The sequence below is a fragment of the Diabrotica virgifera genome, chromosome 1 (genome assembly GCF_917563875.1).
Source record: "Diabrotica virgifera virgifera chromosome 1, PGI_DIABVI_V3a".
In the NCBI taxonomy this organism is placed as follows: domain Eukaryota; kingdom Metazoa; phylum Arthropoda; class Insecta; order Coleoptera; family Chrysomelidae; genus Diabrotica; species Diabrotica virgifera.
Window position 1 is genome coordinate 297,300,491 of NC_065443.1, and position 18,516 is coordinate 297,319,006.

The window sequence follows — 18,516 nt, forward strand, 5'->3', positions numbered from 1 at the left end:
ATAAATATACAGTGTGTCAATTTAAAAACTTACAATGGCTATATCTCACGAACAAAAGCTGATATCAAAAAATGCTTGAAACCGTTTCTAGGATACTAAGGGGGAACTAAAATGACATGAAAGAGAACTCACCCCCATCAACCCCCTAGGCCCCACCCATCACAACCAAAAAAGTTTAAATTGCAAACCCCTACTTGTGATGCATCATTGAAAAGGCTATAAAAAATGCTATCCAATGGTATAAATAATAATTATACAGGGTGAAGCAATAATGGTGAAACTTTTGCTTAAATGAAAAATTTACTAAGGTTTTGTTGAATTACAAATTGATTAAAAATGTCAATGAAGTAAATATTTAATGTGAATTCCGTTGTTCGGTAAACAATAATACAGCCTATTTTCAAATTCTGCACGAAATTTGGCAAATGTTCTAGTAATAGGGCGACATGCTTGAGTAATTCTTTCTCGCAATCCCCCAAGTGATGCAAGTTGAGTTTTATAAACAACTGATTTAAGATAACCCCATAGAAAAAAGTAATATACTATCCTACTATAAACAGTACCATCCAATGGTATAAATAATAATTATACAGGGTGTTAATATCAGCTGGCTTACTATGACTTTTGTATTTGTAATGCTATCTCCCGGACTATTATTTTAAATGGTAAATGTCCGCTCGAACTTTTTTTTGTTGAATTAAAACTTAATTTGCTATTTTTGCCTTAAATCAGTTGTTTATAAAACTTAACTTTTGTCACTTGGGAAATTGCGAGAAATAACTACTCAAGCATGTCGCCCTATTACTAGAAAAACATTTGCCAAATTTCGTGCAGAATTTGAAAATAGACTGTATTATTGTTTACAAAACAACGGAACCCACTTTGCACATTTACTTAATTGACATTTTTATCAAATTTGCAATTCAACAAAACCTCATTTAAGCCAAAGTTTCACAATTATTGCTTCACCCTGTATAATTATTGTTTATACCATTGGATAGCATTTTTTATAGCCTTTTCAATGATGTATCACAAGTAGGGGTTTGCAATTTAAACTTTTTTGGTTGTGGTGGGTGGGGCCTAGGGGGTTGATGGGGGTGCGTTCTCTTTCATGCCATTTTAGTTCCCCCTTACTATCCTAAAAACGGTTCCAAGCATTTTTCGTTTTCAGCTTTTGTTCGTGAGATATAGCCATTGTAAGTTTTAAAATTGACACACTGTATACACAAATATAATACATATTTTATATTACACAAGCCAAATTGACTTCGTAAATTTTTTTTCCTAAAACAGGCCAGGTTCTAATAATTTTCTGATCCATAGAAGATCTAAGACAGGATAACGTTTGTAGGGTCAGCTATTCTCTAATGAAATGTTCAAATTGTCAATAAAAAGGAGTCATATAATATTGTAAGATTATACAGCCTGGGTTTAATTTTTGCCTATAAACCAAAACAGAAAATATAGAATTTATGCTACAATTTGTGCCGTTCTTCTATTCCCATTTTCTTCCAATTTCATTCACGTCCGGTCATTCAGTTTTACATAATTCAGTAACGGTTATCGCAAGAACTAGACCATTTAAGTAAAGTTATTCCTCTTTCAATTAATTGGCTGTTGTATAAATAATTTATCTAGTTTGAAGTTCACTGGCATCCGGTCAAGTTTATATAGGGTGTTTAAGGTATTATTCTTCTATCGAAGTTTTATTTGATATCGCAGAAACATTTCAATGAGTGCATTGGAAAAAGTCAAAAAAATTATGAAAATAAGGTAAAAATGTAGTGAAGAAGCAAACGAAAAAGACAAAAACGGAACAAAGAGGAGAGTTAGTGTATCAACCCTTCTATATATAAAAGAGTTGTCTACAGTTAATACCGTTTCCCTTCCGTCAGCCAGGACTTCCATTTTTTACGATCTTCCCAGTCTCCGTCTTCCAATTCTCTCTTTGACATGGCTTCGTCGACTTCATTCTTCCATGATATTCTTAATCGTCCTCTCTTTCTTGTTTCTCTTGGGCTCCATTCTGCAACCTTGTTTATACATGTATTTTCTGCTCTACGTACGTGGCCACATCATTTTAGTCTTGTCTCATCTAGGGGTAGGGTTGCAGGGCATCTTTTTCTACTTTCATTCTTCTTTTTACCGCTCCATTTCATATTCTGTCTCTTCTGGCAGACCACAGCATCTTCTCCAGTATTCCATTTCGGTCGCCAGAATGTTCCTTTGGTTTTTTATGATCCAAATCAATTTCTGCTGCATATTTCATAATACTTCGTACTATTGTTTAGCATATCTTCTTTTTTCTGTGATGTTATTATTCCAGATTACACTATGGAGTTGTCTTTTACAAGATTGTGTTTGTCCCAATCTCTATTTTTAATCTCTTCTTCTTTTGTTTCTCGACATTATAAAACCCATATACTTAAAATCCTTCGTTCCTTTTATTTCTACGTGGTGTCTTCTTTTGTCCTTCTTCTGTATTGTACTTCTAAGTATTCCGTTTTCTTCATATTCATTTTCAGGCCCACCTTTCTGTATTCCTCTTTTAGTTTTCTTATCATGTAACTGATATCTTCCTCATCTTGAGCCCCCTGGTAGTCTGCTAAACACAATGTGTAGAGATAGTCATCCTTTATTGGTATTCCCATATATATACCATATACCTACATTTTAACTTCCAAGCAGTTGGTGCATGTTTTACAAATATTGTAAATAGAGTTGGTGGCGTTGGGCATCACTGTAGTAGTCCTTTTGTTGTTTTGAAGTTGGCAACTATCTTGTTTCCGATATTTATATGTACTTCATTTCCCCTGGATGTGTCCTTGATTGCTTGTGTTAGGTTAGGTGGTATCCCTATTTTAGTCATTGCTTTGTACAGTTCTTTCCTTAGCACGGTATCGTATGTCTTCCTAAGGTCTACAAACGCCATATGTACATATCTGTCTTAGCTCTTTTCTTATCTACTGTCTGTTATGTTGTATGGATATGATGTGGACATACACTGTGAATCCAGCTTGCTCTTCACCGATTTTACCTTGTATACCTTTCTCTATTTTGTTCCTGCGCATCCTGCCATACAGTCTTCCCATTGTAGGGATGACCCTTATTCTCCTGTAGTTCTCGCATTATTTTCTATTTCCTGTTTTACATATATATCTTCCATTCTGGAAGACATACCCAGGAGCTGATATCAAGTCAGACCATAACCCACTGATTGGGTGTTTGGCAGATAACCAAGGCAAACCACTGTTAAGTGTGGAAGAAAACTAGACACGTGGAATATATATGTGGAAGTAACTTTTGCAGATGAAAGGCAGAATACCATTGAACACACTGAATGCCAAACAGGGCCCCCGATTACCATTGAAGAAGTCATGTCAGCTATTAAAACAACTAAAGATGGTAAAGCTGTAGGGCCTGACCAGTTTTATGTAGAATTCCTAAAATTTATGGATGAACAAGGAATAAAATGGATATCAACTGTATTCAACAAAATATACGTAACTGGAAAAATACCCCAAAGCTGGTTAAAGTCGACCTTCGTAACTTTACCCAAAAAAGTAAATGCCAAAACATGTGAAGACCGCAGAATAATTAGCCTATTGAGCCACTTACTGAAAGTGATACACGACAGAATATATAAAAAATGCGAAGAACAAGTATCATGGACGCAGTTTGGATTCCGCGATGCCTTAGGTACCCTAGAGGCTCTATTCGCTGTCCAAGTGCTTATGCAAAGATGCAGGGATGTTAACTGTGACGTGTATATTTGTTTTATCGACTACAAAAAGGCATTTGATAGAGTCAAACATGATAAACTCATAAACATCTTGAAAGAAACGGGAGTAGATGATAGAGACTTAAGAATCATATATAATTTGTATTACAACCAAACTGCCAATATTAAAGTGGATGACCAATTTACACAGGCAGTCTCCATAGATAGAGGAGTGAGGCAAGATGCGGTGAGGAGTGATGCATCCTGTCCCCGGTGTTGTTTAATATATGTATACTCTGAATGTATCTTCGAGCAAGCACTGGGAGAACTACAGGAAGGCGTATTAGTCAATGGAGTGCGTCTGAACAACATTAGATATACCGACGACGCTGTAGTTTTTGCAGACAGTCTAGATGGTTTGCAAAGAATAATGTCGCGCATATCAGATATAAGTAGAGAATACGGACTTGATCTCAATACGAAAAAAACAAAGTACGTTAACCAACAACTAATTGACAGGGTCAACAGCTACACATACCTTGGTACCAACATAAACAGCCAGTGGGACCACTCAAGTGAAATAAAACAACGCATAGGAAAAGCGAGATCAGCGTTCATAATCATGAAGTCTCTTTTTAGAAGCCACGATTTACCACTTGCTACCAAAATCTCTATCATCAGATGCTATGTATTTTCTACGTTATTATATGGAGTAGAGGCCTGGACACTTTCCGAGGCTTTTTTAAGAAAACTCGAGGCATTCGAGATGTGGTGTTACAGGCGCATTTTAAGAATTTCGTGGGTGGGTCGTGTGACTAATGTTGAGGTTCTACGTAGAATAGGCAAGGAATTAGAGATTATTAACACAATCAAAGAGCGCAAACTAGAATATTTTGGCCATGTTATGAGGAATGAGAATGAACAGAGATATGGCTTGTTGCAACTCATTCTTCAAGGCAAGGTATTTGTAAAGAGAGGACCATGGAGAAGAAGAATATCTTGGCTTTAAAACCTGAGAAAGTGGTTTAATACATCGACAACCGGACTATTCAGAATAGCAGCAAGCAAAATTAGGATAGCCATGCTGATTGCCAACATCCGGAATAGATAGGCACCTTAAGAAGAAAGAACTTCCAGTCATTACGTACGGAGCTGAAACACTAACATTAACCTAAGCAAGGGTGTCAAAGCTTAGGATAGCACAGCAGAAAATGGAAAGATCCATACTAAGGAATAAGACTTGCGGATCGAGTGAGAAAGTTAGATAATAATATAAGGCAAAGAACGGCTGTGCAAGATATAGAGAAAATTACCAGATTATAATGGAGATTCTCCGACAGGCAGTGGCGTAACAAACCCCGTCGGAGCCCCCCGCAGAATTGGAAATGGGGCCCCTTTTAAAAAATTATTTAAAAAAATTATTAATGCGACATGTGTAACAAATACCTATATGTGTTACAGCCCAGTAAATCAACGTAAAATATGGCGATACAGTGTAATTTTCAGTGTCACCACCGAAGTGGTCAACTCAAGACTTTCCAAGTTATTTATGAGTAAAAATGTTTATTGTTCAACAAAAAAATCATGTTTTTAGGCGACTTTTCGCAAATAGTTCAAAGAGTATGTATTCGATCGAAAGGAATATTGTTAGCAAAAATGTATCTAGCTTATGAAACAAAAATGAAGTCTATCGACTCAGTAAAAGAAAACCTGTAGCCCATGAAAAGTTTTTCTTATTCGTCAAATTCCAAATCGAATATTTCAATGTGAAATAACCAAAAAATGAAATACTGTTCGGGGAAACTCATTAGAATTTTTTAACGTGTTTAAAAGAAGCTTTATTTTTTACAAAAGTATCTACCATCAAAACTAAGCCAGTTACGCTTAAAATACAGATACCCCATTTTTTTGGTAAAAAATTGTGAAAATCCCAAAAATAACACCCCAAATGAAACTAATCGTTATCGCCTTATAACTTTTTTATACGACCTGTAAGTTTCACCCGTTCACAGTGCTTATTTTTAAAAGGGTTCTAGGTGAAGGGCTTGAACGAGTCACTAATCAAGAGTACATGCAAATTTTAAACAAGCATGTCTTAACCAATTTTTGTCTTACAGAAAAACAAAATAAAGCCAAAATATTTATAAAAGCAAGACCTACCTACATTTCTTTACTCTTTGAGATTTTTCGTATCGCTAATACTTTTTAAGTTATTTTGAAAAAAAGGCATTTTTCCAAAATAAAAAAACTTTTAAATTTTTTCAAAAATAATAACTTCGAACCGGTCAAACTTACAGATCATATAAACAATAAATATTTAAAGTAAATGGTAAAGCGCTAATGATAAATTTTATTTGGGGTGCGAAATAGGGGCAGATTTTCACAATTTTTTTACCAAAAAAGGGACGAACTTTATTTTGAGCGTAACTCGTATAGTTTCGATGCTAGAAACTTTTATAAAAAAAAATAAAGCTTTTTTTTAACATTTAAAAAAGTTTTAAGAGTTTTTCCCGAAAATTGCGCTTAATTTTTTGGTTATTTCAGGTTGAAATATTCGATTTGAATCGGATGAGCTGAAGAGAATAATTTTTCATGAGCTTCAACTGTGTCGATAGGCTTCACGAATAATTACACCATTTTCTGTATCTTATAAGCTACATTTTTGCTCCAATATTTTTTCGATATCTAATATTTAATTCGATAAATACTTGAGTTATTTTCGAAAAACCCGTCTGAAAACGTTGTTTTTTTTTTAAATAAACATTTTCCCTCGCAAATGACTTGAAAAGTATTAGCATAGATTAAGATACTCTATAGAAGAACAAAAGTTGCTGATAATTAGTCAATTTATACATTTCCAGACATTTTTACATAATATCAGATGACAATATGGGGCCCCTAAGCGATTGGGGCCCCCCGCAATCTTCACGCTGCAGGAGCCTCTGTTACGCCCCTGATGACAGGTAGACAAATAAAAAGACTGTTAGAATGGAGATCTCGCATGGACAAGAGAAGCAGAGGCAGACCAGCGACAAGAGACGACATAAAAAGAATAGATGGTAGATGGATGCAATTAGCACAAAATCAAACTTCCTGGAGACGTGCTGAGGAGGCTTATGTCCTGCAGTGGACAAGAGAAGAAGTTGAATGATAATATCAATGTTATGTAGGCTTCCTGTCATTGTTTAAGATTGTCCTCTTCATTTATTGCTCTTTCCATGATTCGGCATATCATTCTTCTTAATTTCTCGGTTCCATATTTGATTAGCTACTAACTCTTATTTCTAAGAATATCAGTTAAGTAAGTACATAGTTTGGTCAACTCTTTTTTTTTATCAAATAAAGACATAACAAAATGATTTACTTTTTAAGAAAGAGAGTTGAGATTTAGATGGTTATTTAATTTTTCTTCCTAAAGTGGATATCGCTGGTCACATGATTATTGTATGTGGGTTAAGTTTACTTGCTCGTACTAGCCACAGGGTTATTGGGTTTAAATTATCTCTCTGTGGTTTTAAATTCTCTTAATTCTGACGGCCATAGAATTATTAGGTTTACCTAATTTGTCTGTCTGTGGTTTAAGTTCATATCTTGTTGGCTACCGGGCAATTGGATTAACTTGTATGTCTGTCGTATAAATTTCTTTAAATTTTCTGACAACATAATCCTTGGTATTATTTTGTTTACGTTTTAAAGGGGTAGGCTCGAAATAGGTCCAATGCTATTTAAATGCTATTTAATTGCAATCATTTTTTAAGTTATACTTCTTTAGGCGCGATTCCATTGAGGGTGAAATTTTATTAATCTGCGCGCATGCGCATACAGGCAGTATGGAGTTCGTTACTAAATGTTTTAATTTATGTATTTATCAGTCCAGAAAAGGTGTGCAAAGAATATATTAGTGTTTTTAAATATATTTTTCTACAAACGTGTTAAAAATGCAATTTATAGCACTCCATAGGAGCGTTAAAAATGCTACTTTAAAGCACCGGTGCTTTAAAAATTTTAAGGCACTGCAGTTAAAAGTGAATTGTCAAATTGTGAAACGTCAAAATATTTATATTTCATTTATTAACATCATCATCATTCTCTTTGCCTTTTCCCTATGCGGGGTCGGCTTCCCTAATTGCATTTCTCCACACAATTCTATCTTGGGTCATATTAATGTTAATCCCCTTTACCAACATGTCCTACCTTATCGTCTCCCCCCAGGTCTTCTTTGGTCTTCCTCTCCTACTCCTTCCAGGAATCTGCACTTCAGCTATTCTTCGTATTTTGGGTGATTAACGTCTCGACGTTGAACATGACCAAACCATCTTAACCTATCCTCTCTCATTTTGGCATCAATTGGTGCCACACCTGGACTTCCCCTAATATACTCATTTCTAATTTTATCCTTCTTTGTCACTCCACTCATCCATCTAAGCATTCTCATTTCCGCCACATACATTCGTTGTTCCTCTTTCTTTTTCACTGCACAACATTCAGTTCCGTGCATCATAGCCGGTCTTATGGCTGTTTTATAGAATTTTCCCTTCAGTTTCATTGGAATTTTTCTGTCACACAACACACCACTCGCTTCTTTCCACTTCATCCATCCAGCCCTAATTTTACTGCATGCATCTCCATCTATTTCTCCATTACTCTGTAATACCGATCCTAGGTACTTAAAACTATTGCTTTTCACAACCATTTCACCGTCCAAAGATACCATTTTATTTGTAGTAACTCCATCTTTAAATGAACATTCCAAATACTCTGTTTTTGTCCTACTAAGTTTTAAACCTTTTTCCTCCAGAGCTTGTCTCCACTGTTCCAGTTTTTGTTCTAAGTCTCTTTCACTATTTCCTATCAACACTACATCATCAGCATGCATTAGGCACCATGGAATACTACCCTGTAGTTTATAAGGACTAAGCACCGATCCTTGGTGCAATCCTACTTTCACCTGAAATTTATCAGTCTCTCCCACACCTGTCCTAACACTAGTCGTTACTCCATCATACATATCTCTCACAATCTTTACATATTCGCCAGGGACTCCTTTCTTATTGAGTGCCCACCACAGAATCTCTCGAGGAACTCTATCATATGCTTTCTCAAGATCAATGAATACCATATGAGCGTTCGTCTCTTTATTCCTGTATTTTTCCATCAGTTGCCTTACAATGAAAATTGCATCTGTTGTTGATGTGCCCTGCATAAAGCCAAATTGATTATCGGATATTTCGGTTTCTTCACGTATCCGTCTATCGATTACTCTCTCCCATATTTTCATGGTGTGGCTAAGTAGTTTTATAGCCCTGTAGTTTGTGCATTGTTGTATGTCTCCCTTGTTTTTGTAGACAGGTACTAATATACTGCTTCTCCATTCGTCTGGCATTTGTCCAACTTCCATAATTCTATTAAATAGACCTGCTAGCCAACTTATTCCTGTCTCTCCCAATGCTCTCAATACTTCCCCAGGAATATCATCTGGTCCGACTGCTTTTCCTTTCTTTATTTTTTGAAGCGCTTGAGCCACTTCCTCGTTTGTTATTCTGGTAACCATTGCTGTTACTGTCTCCGTTAACTCTACAGGCTGTCTGTCAACCTGTGGAGTTAACGGAGACAGTAACAGCAATGGTTACCAGAATAACAAACGCGGAAGTGGCTCAAGCGCTCCAAAAAAAAAATAAAAGAAAGGAAAAGCAGTCGGATATATATATTTCATTTATTAACATTAATAGATATTAATAATACAACTTGCGCAATTTGAAAAAGGTGGTTTAAAAGGTGTTTTAAAACTTAATTTAAACTGTATTGCATTTTTAACACGTTTGTAGAAAAAAACTATTAAAATCTGTTAGAATATACAAAAATAAAAGTAGATGTTATTCTGATTTACGTATTGACAGTATAGGCAGTTTTGATGTAATGTCAAGAAAATATAAAAATGGAATGTCAGGTTCAAGTAAAAGTTTTTGTAGGTATTGTCCTGTAATTGAGAATGAATAAATTATAATTGTTGATATATAAGACATTTGTAGAAAAAATATTGTATGATATAGGTTCGTGTTAAAAAGTACATTTTTAAGGCACTCATGTGAATTGCAGAATGAGCGAAGCGAATCTTTCACACGAAACTTTCATATACGTGCCTTAAAATTGTACTTTTAACATTTATATCATAAATGACTATTATTATAATTTTTGTGTATTTGGACTTGTCTACCTCGGGAATAAGATAATAAGTAATATTAAATTTTATAATTCACTTTAAATTTTAAAGTATTTTATAATTCACTTCGTCTGTTTGTCACTATGTCTGAGAAATCTTGTAGCACTGATAATCAAAAGGGTATAGCTCAGTAGTAGAGCGTTGGACTGGAGATCAAGAGGACCCCGGTTCGAATCCTGGTGTTTTCTAATCTTTTTTAATTTTTGGTATTGTTTTAATAAAAATGTTTGGAAAGTAGTAAGTAAAAATTAATTTAATCTTTAAATAAAATACAAATAAACTGTCTGAAAGTATATTTATTTCATTGAAATCATATTTAGATGTATAACTTCTTACGTGCGTACAAAGTACACACACATTCTTTTTTTTTCGAATCCTGAGAAAACTAATATGTAGATATTTTTGAAAAATTTAAACGCAGAATGAAAGATTACATTATTACCGAAGGCAGAAAGTCCCTGAAAACTTCTATAATCTATATGTTAATAAGTAACAGCGGCGAAAAAAAAAGATAAAATTTAGTGTGATTTTTAATTTCAAATATTTCATTAAAAAGAAACTTTTTGTTTATTCTAAGGGACTTTCGGCCCTGGGTAATAATGGAATCTTTCATTCTGCGTTTAAATTTTTCAAAAATATTTATTAGTTTTCTTAGGATTCGAAAAAAAAAATTAATGCATGTAAATAGCATTGGACCAAAATTTTGCGCCTACCCCCTTAAGTATTTTAATCTGTTTAATTTTTAGTATTTTGATATTATGTAGGTTTTACATATTTAGTGGGACAAATAAAATTAAACTATTAGAAGAAATTTCCAAGTAAAAATCAAAATAATCTTTTAAATTTTATACAGGATAAAAATAATAATATTTTATTATTTTTGTTCGTTATTAGTTAAGTAGATATTGATAGACATTGGGTACAAATATTCACAGATCAAGTATTGAACCTTTTAAACTTTGCATATAAAAACACTTAGAAAACATGAAAATTTTCACTTTATCTACTATATTATTAGAAAACAAATTGCGTATTATGTTTTTAAGTAGGTAGCTGTAAATTAATAATAAAAATATTTCTACTTAGATATCTTCCAAATAACCGAAGAACAATTTTTTAACTAAAAAGTGTGTGGAAATGATAATATTTGCTGGCTTTTGTCAATTTTACGAAATGAAACACAAATTTTTCACATAACACATCATTTTGAATAATAGAATCAGATAATAATTCAGAAAATAGTATATTATCTTTATTTCAACAGAAAAGGTCAGTGGTCAATCAAAAGTACTTTAACATCATTTTAAAATGCCTCGAACATGTTTAAATGCAAGTTTTATATCAGAAATATTCGCAAATATCAATACAGGTTCAAGTACACAACACACGAATCAAGAAAGGCAAGAACTAGAGATGCATCAAGTCAAACTAGTTTGATTTTACTCAACAAACTTGACTTGACTTGAAAATCAAACTTTTTGTATAAAAAAGTTTGACTTGACTTGATTTCGATATCTTTAGGTTTGACTTGAATTCAAACATCTTCAAACAGTTTGAAAAGTTTGAATATTACGCAACGTGTTTATTTTCAATTTTAAATGAGACCGCCTACGCCTTTATTTGTTCACTGGCGGATCAACAGGGGGTGGGGGAGGGGTAGGGGAAATCCCCCCTCCCAACAAGGTCCAAAAAATTTATTTTGACAAATTTCAATAAACATAGAAATGTATTGGCTAATACGATATTTAAACCGCAGACAGACAAATAAAACCCAATAAACGCGCCAGTTAGGATAATTTTTAAGAAAGCTTATAATGCATATTTATACATTTTTTTTTAATTTAAACATTTGTAGTCTGTAACCGAAAAAAATTTAAATTGTAGATATAAAACCATATAGACCTGGATCCGCGTACCAAAAAAAATGATTAATAGCAAGCTGAAAATTCGTTAATAGCTTAACGGTGTCTAGTCAGACAAACTTTGATGTATGGGAACACTGGAACAGAACAAGTTTTAATTGTGGAAAAGGTTAAAAATTTGGAACGTCAGACTACGTAAACGTTCCATGTACATATTTTGTCGGACGGAACTTCCAATTGATTTGTTAAAATTTTATTAAACTCTCATGCAAAAATCAGACTGGTGTTTATCACCAACTGGGCATTTTAATGAGTGGAACATGAAGAACATGTCAAATGACAGGAATCATGCTGGTTAGTAATAGCAGTCTGATTTTTGCATGAGAGTTTAATGAAAGGGTAACAAATCAATTGGATGTTCTGACTGACAAAATACATGGGACGTTTTCGTAATCTGACGTTTCAAATTTTTAAACTGTTCCACAATTAAAACTTCCCCTGTTCCAGTGTTCCCGTACATCAAAGTTTGTCCGACTAGACACCGTTAAGCTATTAACAAATTTTCAGGTTGCTATTAGTCAACTTTTTTTTGGTACGTGGGATCCAGGTCTAATAACCCTATGGTTAGTTTTGAATTTTAAAGAAATACCAACGAATATACAGCAATACTAACTTTTGTATTGTGGTACATATTTTCGAGTGAACTAGCAACTTGGTACCACATGTTTTTTCGAACAGGCCCTAAGATAAATAAATGCATTTTTTAATAAAATAAAGTCGTAAAAATTCCAAATAATTTTATTTTGAGCTGTCCATTGAAAAACCAAATACATAGTCTTATTTTATTGTAACCCTTAAGGCCATAGGCGTAACATGTCGCTTATCAAAATGTTCAATATGTTTTAAATGTATTAATTTTTTTCAAATCCTGATAAAACTAATAAGAATTTAAAAAAAATTTAAACGCAGCATGAAAGATTACATTATTTCTGAGGGACGAACATCCCTGAAAACTTCTATAATGTTTATTTTAATAAGTTACATTGGTGAACATAAAAAGAAAAATTTAGTGTTGTTATTAATTGCAAATATTTCGTTCAAAACAAACTTTTTATTTATTCTAAGAGACTTTCGGCCCTCGGTAATAACGCAGTCTTTCATTCTGCGTTTAAATTTTTCAAAAATACTTATTAGTTTTCTCAGGATTCGAAAAAAATAAATATCTACATTTAAAAGTTTTAAATTAAAACATTGAAAATTTTGACTGTTATGTGGCACTCATTATATTATTAATTTTCTTATCTTAATTGGCAAATAACATGTCTATCTTGACAAAAAAGTATATCTACTAAATAAATTATTTTACTCTTTCAAACTAGTTTGACAAACAGTTTGAATTTTCCAACCTGTAACCATTGACCAGTTTGACTTGACTTGAAATATTTGTCAGAAGGATTGACTTGAGTTTGACTTGAAATTAAGTCAAACTCAAGTCAAGTTCAAACATTCAAGTCAAACTTGTGCAACTCTAGCAAGAACTTAAAAAGGCAACTTACCTTCATATGCGAAACAATAAAGCACTAAAATCGGCCTTATTACCTCCGAAAAAAAAAGAACAAGACGTATCTTAATATTTCTTTTTGCATTCGATTCGTGAATGCACCAGGAAACTTTGTGACCCGGAGCCATGATATAATATTGAAAAACTGCATAAAAAAAATGAAAAAATGCATTCTTAAAGTGCATCTCAAACAGACAATAAAAAAAATTCAGAACTCATCAATTATCGGTGGAAATGAGTTCAATTTTGTTACTCGGAGGTTTTTGGGGTCGCTGAAAATATGACGTCAAAAGTGATCTCCGGAGTACCTGGTGCCCAGGGTACTTACTGTTTACCTCGTCTTGTGGAGTTTTCGGCAAATTCATTAAAAATTAGTCAAAAATCATTACATACTTGGTGCCCAGGGTACCTACTGTTTACCTCGTCTTGTGAAGTTTTTGATAAAAAAATTATTAAAAAATTAGTCAAAAATAATTACTTGGGGGTTTTTGGGGTCACTAACGACGACCATGAAGTGATCTCCGGAATACCTGGTGCCCAGGGTAACTACTTCTTATGGAGTTTTCGGAAAATTCATTAAACAATTAGATAAAAATCATTACTTGGTGGTTTTTGGGGTCGCTGACGACGAATATGACATCGGAAGTGATCTACGGAGTACCTGATACCCAGGGTACCCACTGTTTACCTCGTTTCTGGAATTTTTGGCAAATTCATTAAAAAATTAGTCAAAAATCATTAGTCACGAGATAAACAGTAGGTACTGGGTGCACGGGTACACCTGAGCACCAGGTACTCCGGAGATCACTTCCGATGTCATATTTGTCGTCAGAGACCCCAAAAACCCCTGAGTAATAAATTTTGATTAACTTTTTAATGAATTTGCCGAAAACTGCAGAAAACGAGGTAAACAGTAGGTACCCTGGGTACCAGATACTCCGTAGATCACTTCCGATGTCATATTCGTCGTCAGTGACCCAAAAAACCCCGTGTAATGATTTTTGGCAAATTTTTTAATGGATTTGCCGAGAACACCATAAGAAATAGGTACTTACCCTGGGCACCAGGTATTCTGGAGATCGCTTCCGATGTCATATTCGTTGTTAGCGACCCCAAAAACGTCCGCGTAATTATTTTTGACTAATTTTTTAATAAATTTTTTGCCGAAAACTCCACAAGACGAGGTAAACAGTAGGTACCCTGGGCACCAGGTACTCCAGAAATCACTTCTGATGTCATATTCGTCGTTAGGGGCCCCAAAAACCCCAAGTAATGATTTTTGACTAATTTTTAATGAATTTGCCGAAAACTCCTCAAGATCAGGTAAACAGTAGGTACCCTGGGCACCAGGTACTCTGGAGATCACTTTTGACGTCATATTCGTTTTCAGCGACCCCAAAAACCCTCCAAGTAACAAAATTGAACTGATTTCCACCGATAATTGACGAGTTCTGAATTTTTTTATTGTCTGTTTGAGATGCACTTTAAGAATGCATTTTTTGTATGCAGTTTTTCAATATTATACAGCTACAGGAAAAATTATATCATTTCCTTGTCGATTTTCTTAATCTTAAGCTTATTACAAAGTCATTTGTATTTGAATGGTGTGGTTAACTTTGCGGCCCAGGTAGAAATTAATAAATTTCAATCTATTGTACTTTTAATTATTATACCTGCTATTCAGTATGTCCACCTCTCGAAATTTAACGATATTGCTCAAATACAAATGACTTTGTAATAGGATTAAGATACGGATTTCTAAAATATCTTGATAGGTACCTACTACAGACAAGTTGTTTCGATGGAGTCAAATGAACTATGCTCCAATAAAGCAGTACCAGAAACACACCTCACAAATACTGACATATACTGTTATATTCCTATTTGATAGGAGAATTAAAATTTATAATTATAAGCAAAATTCAAATTAATATAAAAGATCTTCAATTTTCTCAGCCACGGGCATGTAAATTTAGAACAACCTGTATACAACAAATTATTATATTTAGTTTTTAAGAAAGTGATTCGAAGAAGTGTACGAAACTCGGTAACAATGCGCCTAAGATAAACAAGTTGAGTGACGCGGACCATTATAGTGTTTCGCGGAAGATTCGATCATTAGCCTACGCTAAATAAGACTCAGTGAAATAGATAATAGGTCATTAAGTTTTGTAAAAAGTAGAAAGTAAGTTTAAATTGGGAAATGATTATTTTTTCTTGAAATCCATTAAAACATATTTAGAAAGATTAAAATTTGGTATTGAGGAATACGGCGAATTAAAATTTGTGGTGGAATGTTGATTTTTGAATCTGGAAGGGATATTTAGAAAGTAGGGAAATGAATGAGGTGGAGAGATCAGAATGTTTTGAGCGGTCGAGAGGTGAAGTCCAGTGGTAGACGGTAGTGTACGAAGAGTGAAAAAGCCGGTAGTTCCGGGAGTGTTGAGTACTTAAGGGGAACGAGAGGTAGGCCGAGTCGAGAGAAAAGAATCTCCTTGAGCAAAGAGTGTCCCGGTAGCTGATTGAAGTGGTTCGAAAAAGGTAGAACACGGCATCACGAGAAAAGCATGAACGAGAGCTATACGAGGTAGTTTTCAAAGGAGAACATTACTGGAGGCCAGGACGAGTTTTTCATCGCAACCAAGGGTAGGAGGAAACGGGTTTAGTGTGAGGACATTCGCAGTTCACCAGATAAAGGTCAGTCTCATTTGTCAGGACATGAATGTATGGGTTTTTGTATTAAATACCACATTAAAAATTGAAGAACATAATCGCTAATATCAGAAGATTTTCATCAAACTTAAATCAATTTGTTGCTAATAAATCCTAATAGTTTCATTATTAAATTAAAAGTTTTAAATTGGAAACCAAAAGGAAATAAGATTCCCATTTTTAAATGTTTATATTAAATAAATCTAAGATATAACAAATATTAAGCAGTAATTGCCATTTATATAAAATAAACAAAATATTGATTTATAATTGTAATCCATATGTGTGTATTATTTTATTTTTTTCCTATCCCGATTAGGAACCACTGAGAAATACTTAGAAGTCACGAAAGTAAGTAAGTAACCTTATAATTCGCCCTGAGATTGAAAACATATTGATATGTGATCTGGTTGATTAATTAGATTATCATTAATGCATTAATTTAATTAAATTACATATAAGAATATCATCACATATAAATAAAAAAGGATTACAACAATACATATAATCTGAATCGTCATGAGTCAGGCAGAAAAAATTAAACAACAGAAGAATTTTATTTTCAACATTAATATCACAAGAGAGTGACAACAGATTGACAATAATGCGACAATTTTTCGAAAATTTGTTGCCTGGCAATAGCCTGGACACCAGGTATTCTGGAGATCGCTTCCGATTGCCTAATGGAAACAAGTTTGAGAAAAAAATTGGAGCATTATTTTCTTGAGTGACTATTGCCTAATGGAAACAAGTTTGAGAAAAAAATTGAAGCATCATTTTCTTATTTATTCGTAGTAGGTATCGTGTGATATTCGACGGGTTATTTTTTAATAACTTGCACACAAAATTCATGTCTTTGTATACAAACATTCAGTGACATTCATCCCAATTAATGTAACACATATTTTTCAACTTGTCAAAGTGAAAAGCGCAGTTTAGCAAATATTCAGATGAAGATAATAATAAAATATTAGTTAAAATTATTTCTAATACAATTTTATTCATGAATTAATTTTACCCAAGTACACTCGAGCGCTTAAGATTGCCAATTTGTGTTGTCCTCGTGACAACTTGACATTAATGCAGAACAAAGTTTATTATTATGGTTCATTTTCCTAAATGTGACCAAACTAGGAAACTCCTCGTTGTAATTAAACAGAAACAATCTACCTAAAAATATTCCCAGTATAATAATCTAGGTAGAATATTGCTGGTATAATAATAATCTAATTGGAAAGAATTATTAAACACGTGATGAAAAATCTTACTAAACGATTGGAAGTTAAAATCATTAAAAAATAACACAATAAAAACAAAATAATTTCTGTTAGTTTATATGAAAACATGAAAAATTTTCACTTTATCTATTATTATTTCAAAACAAATTACGTATGTTGTTTTTAAGTGTACAAATAACAAGAATATTTTTGTAGTTAGATATATTCTACATATTCTAGGTATATACTATTCTAAATAACTCAGAACTATGTTTTTTAACTAAAAAGTTTGTGGAAATTATAATATTTTGCTGTCAATTTTACAAAACGAATCACAATTTTTTTCACTCGACACATCATTTTGAATAGGTAGGTAATAATAATATAAGATAATAATGAAGAAAATAATATTATCTTTATTTTAACAGAAAAAGGTCAGTGGTTAATCCAAAGTACTTTAACACATAATTTTAAAATGCCTCGAACATGTTTAAATGCAAGTTTTACATCAGAAATATTCGCAAATATCAATACAGGTTCAAGTACACATGAATCAAGAAAGGCAAGAACTGAAAAAGGCAACTTACCTTCAAAGCAGTCCTCCGCCACAAGAAAATCCAAATCACAGCAAAAATACGAAACTTAAAACCCAAAACAATAAACAACCTCAATCACAAACACTCCACAATCACTTTCTCATTCAATGTTATGAAATTTGACAGTTCTTACGGTAATTATTTCGAAAAAATTGACGATCTTCAGCCGATGCGATGGTATTTGAGATTTACCTCGCTGAAGTTTATCGAATGTTTTGGATACCCAGGCCACTGAGATCGGTTGGAGCGTACAACAAACGCCCTGTCCAATCTATACTACAGACGGTTTGAATGTTGTCTTGCGTACTAGAGACGTTACAGGGTGGTCTTAAGGATGGGCGATGGACCTTAGACCTTCTCAAGGAACGGCAGGACAGGGATTTAATAAAAAAGCATAATATATAACATTTACCCATAATTATTGTTTAATAGAAGTAATTTTTTAACGGAAAAGATATGGATTTATTTTCTTATTAAAGTCACTAAATTTAATAAAAAACTTAATGTTATAATAAATGGTTATAATAAGTGGATAAGTGGTTATTTTTTTTGTAAATTAATGAAGTGTTTAATTATATTTTCTGGCACTTACTTTATTCTTGACATCTTGACAGTGGTATCGGTAAG

General features: G+C 33.4%; 1 protein-coding gene across 1 annotated transcript in view; it reads right to left on the reverse strand.

Moving 5' to 3' along the window:
* LOC126885627 (protein turtle) overlaps positions 1-18,153 on the reverse strand; it is a 672,203-nt gene extending 654,050 nt beyond the window's left edge. The window contains exon 1 of the mRNA XM_050652257.1: positions 17,881-18,153. The gene's annotated coding sequence lies outside the window, so the exon portion shown is untranslated. The remainder of the gene's footprint in view (positions 1-17,880) is intronic.
* Between the last annotated feature and the right edge of the window lie 363 nt (positions 18,154-18,516).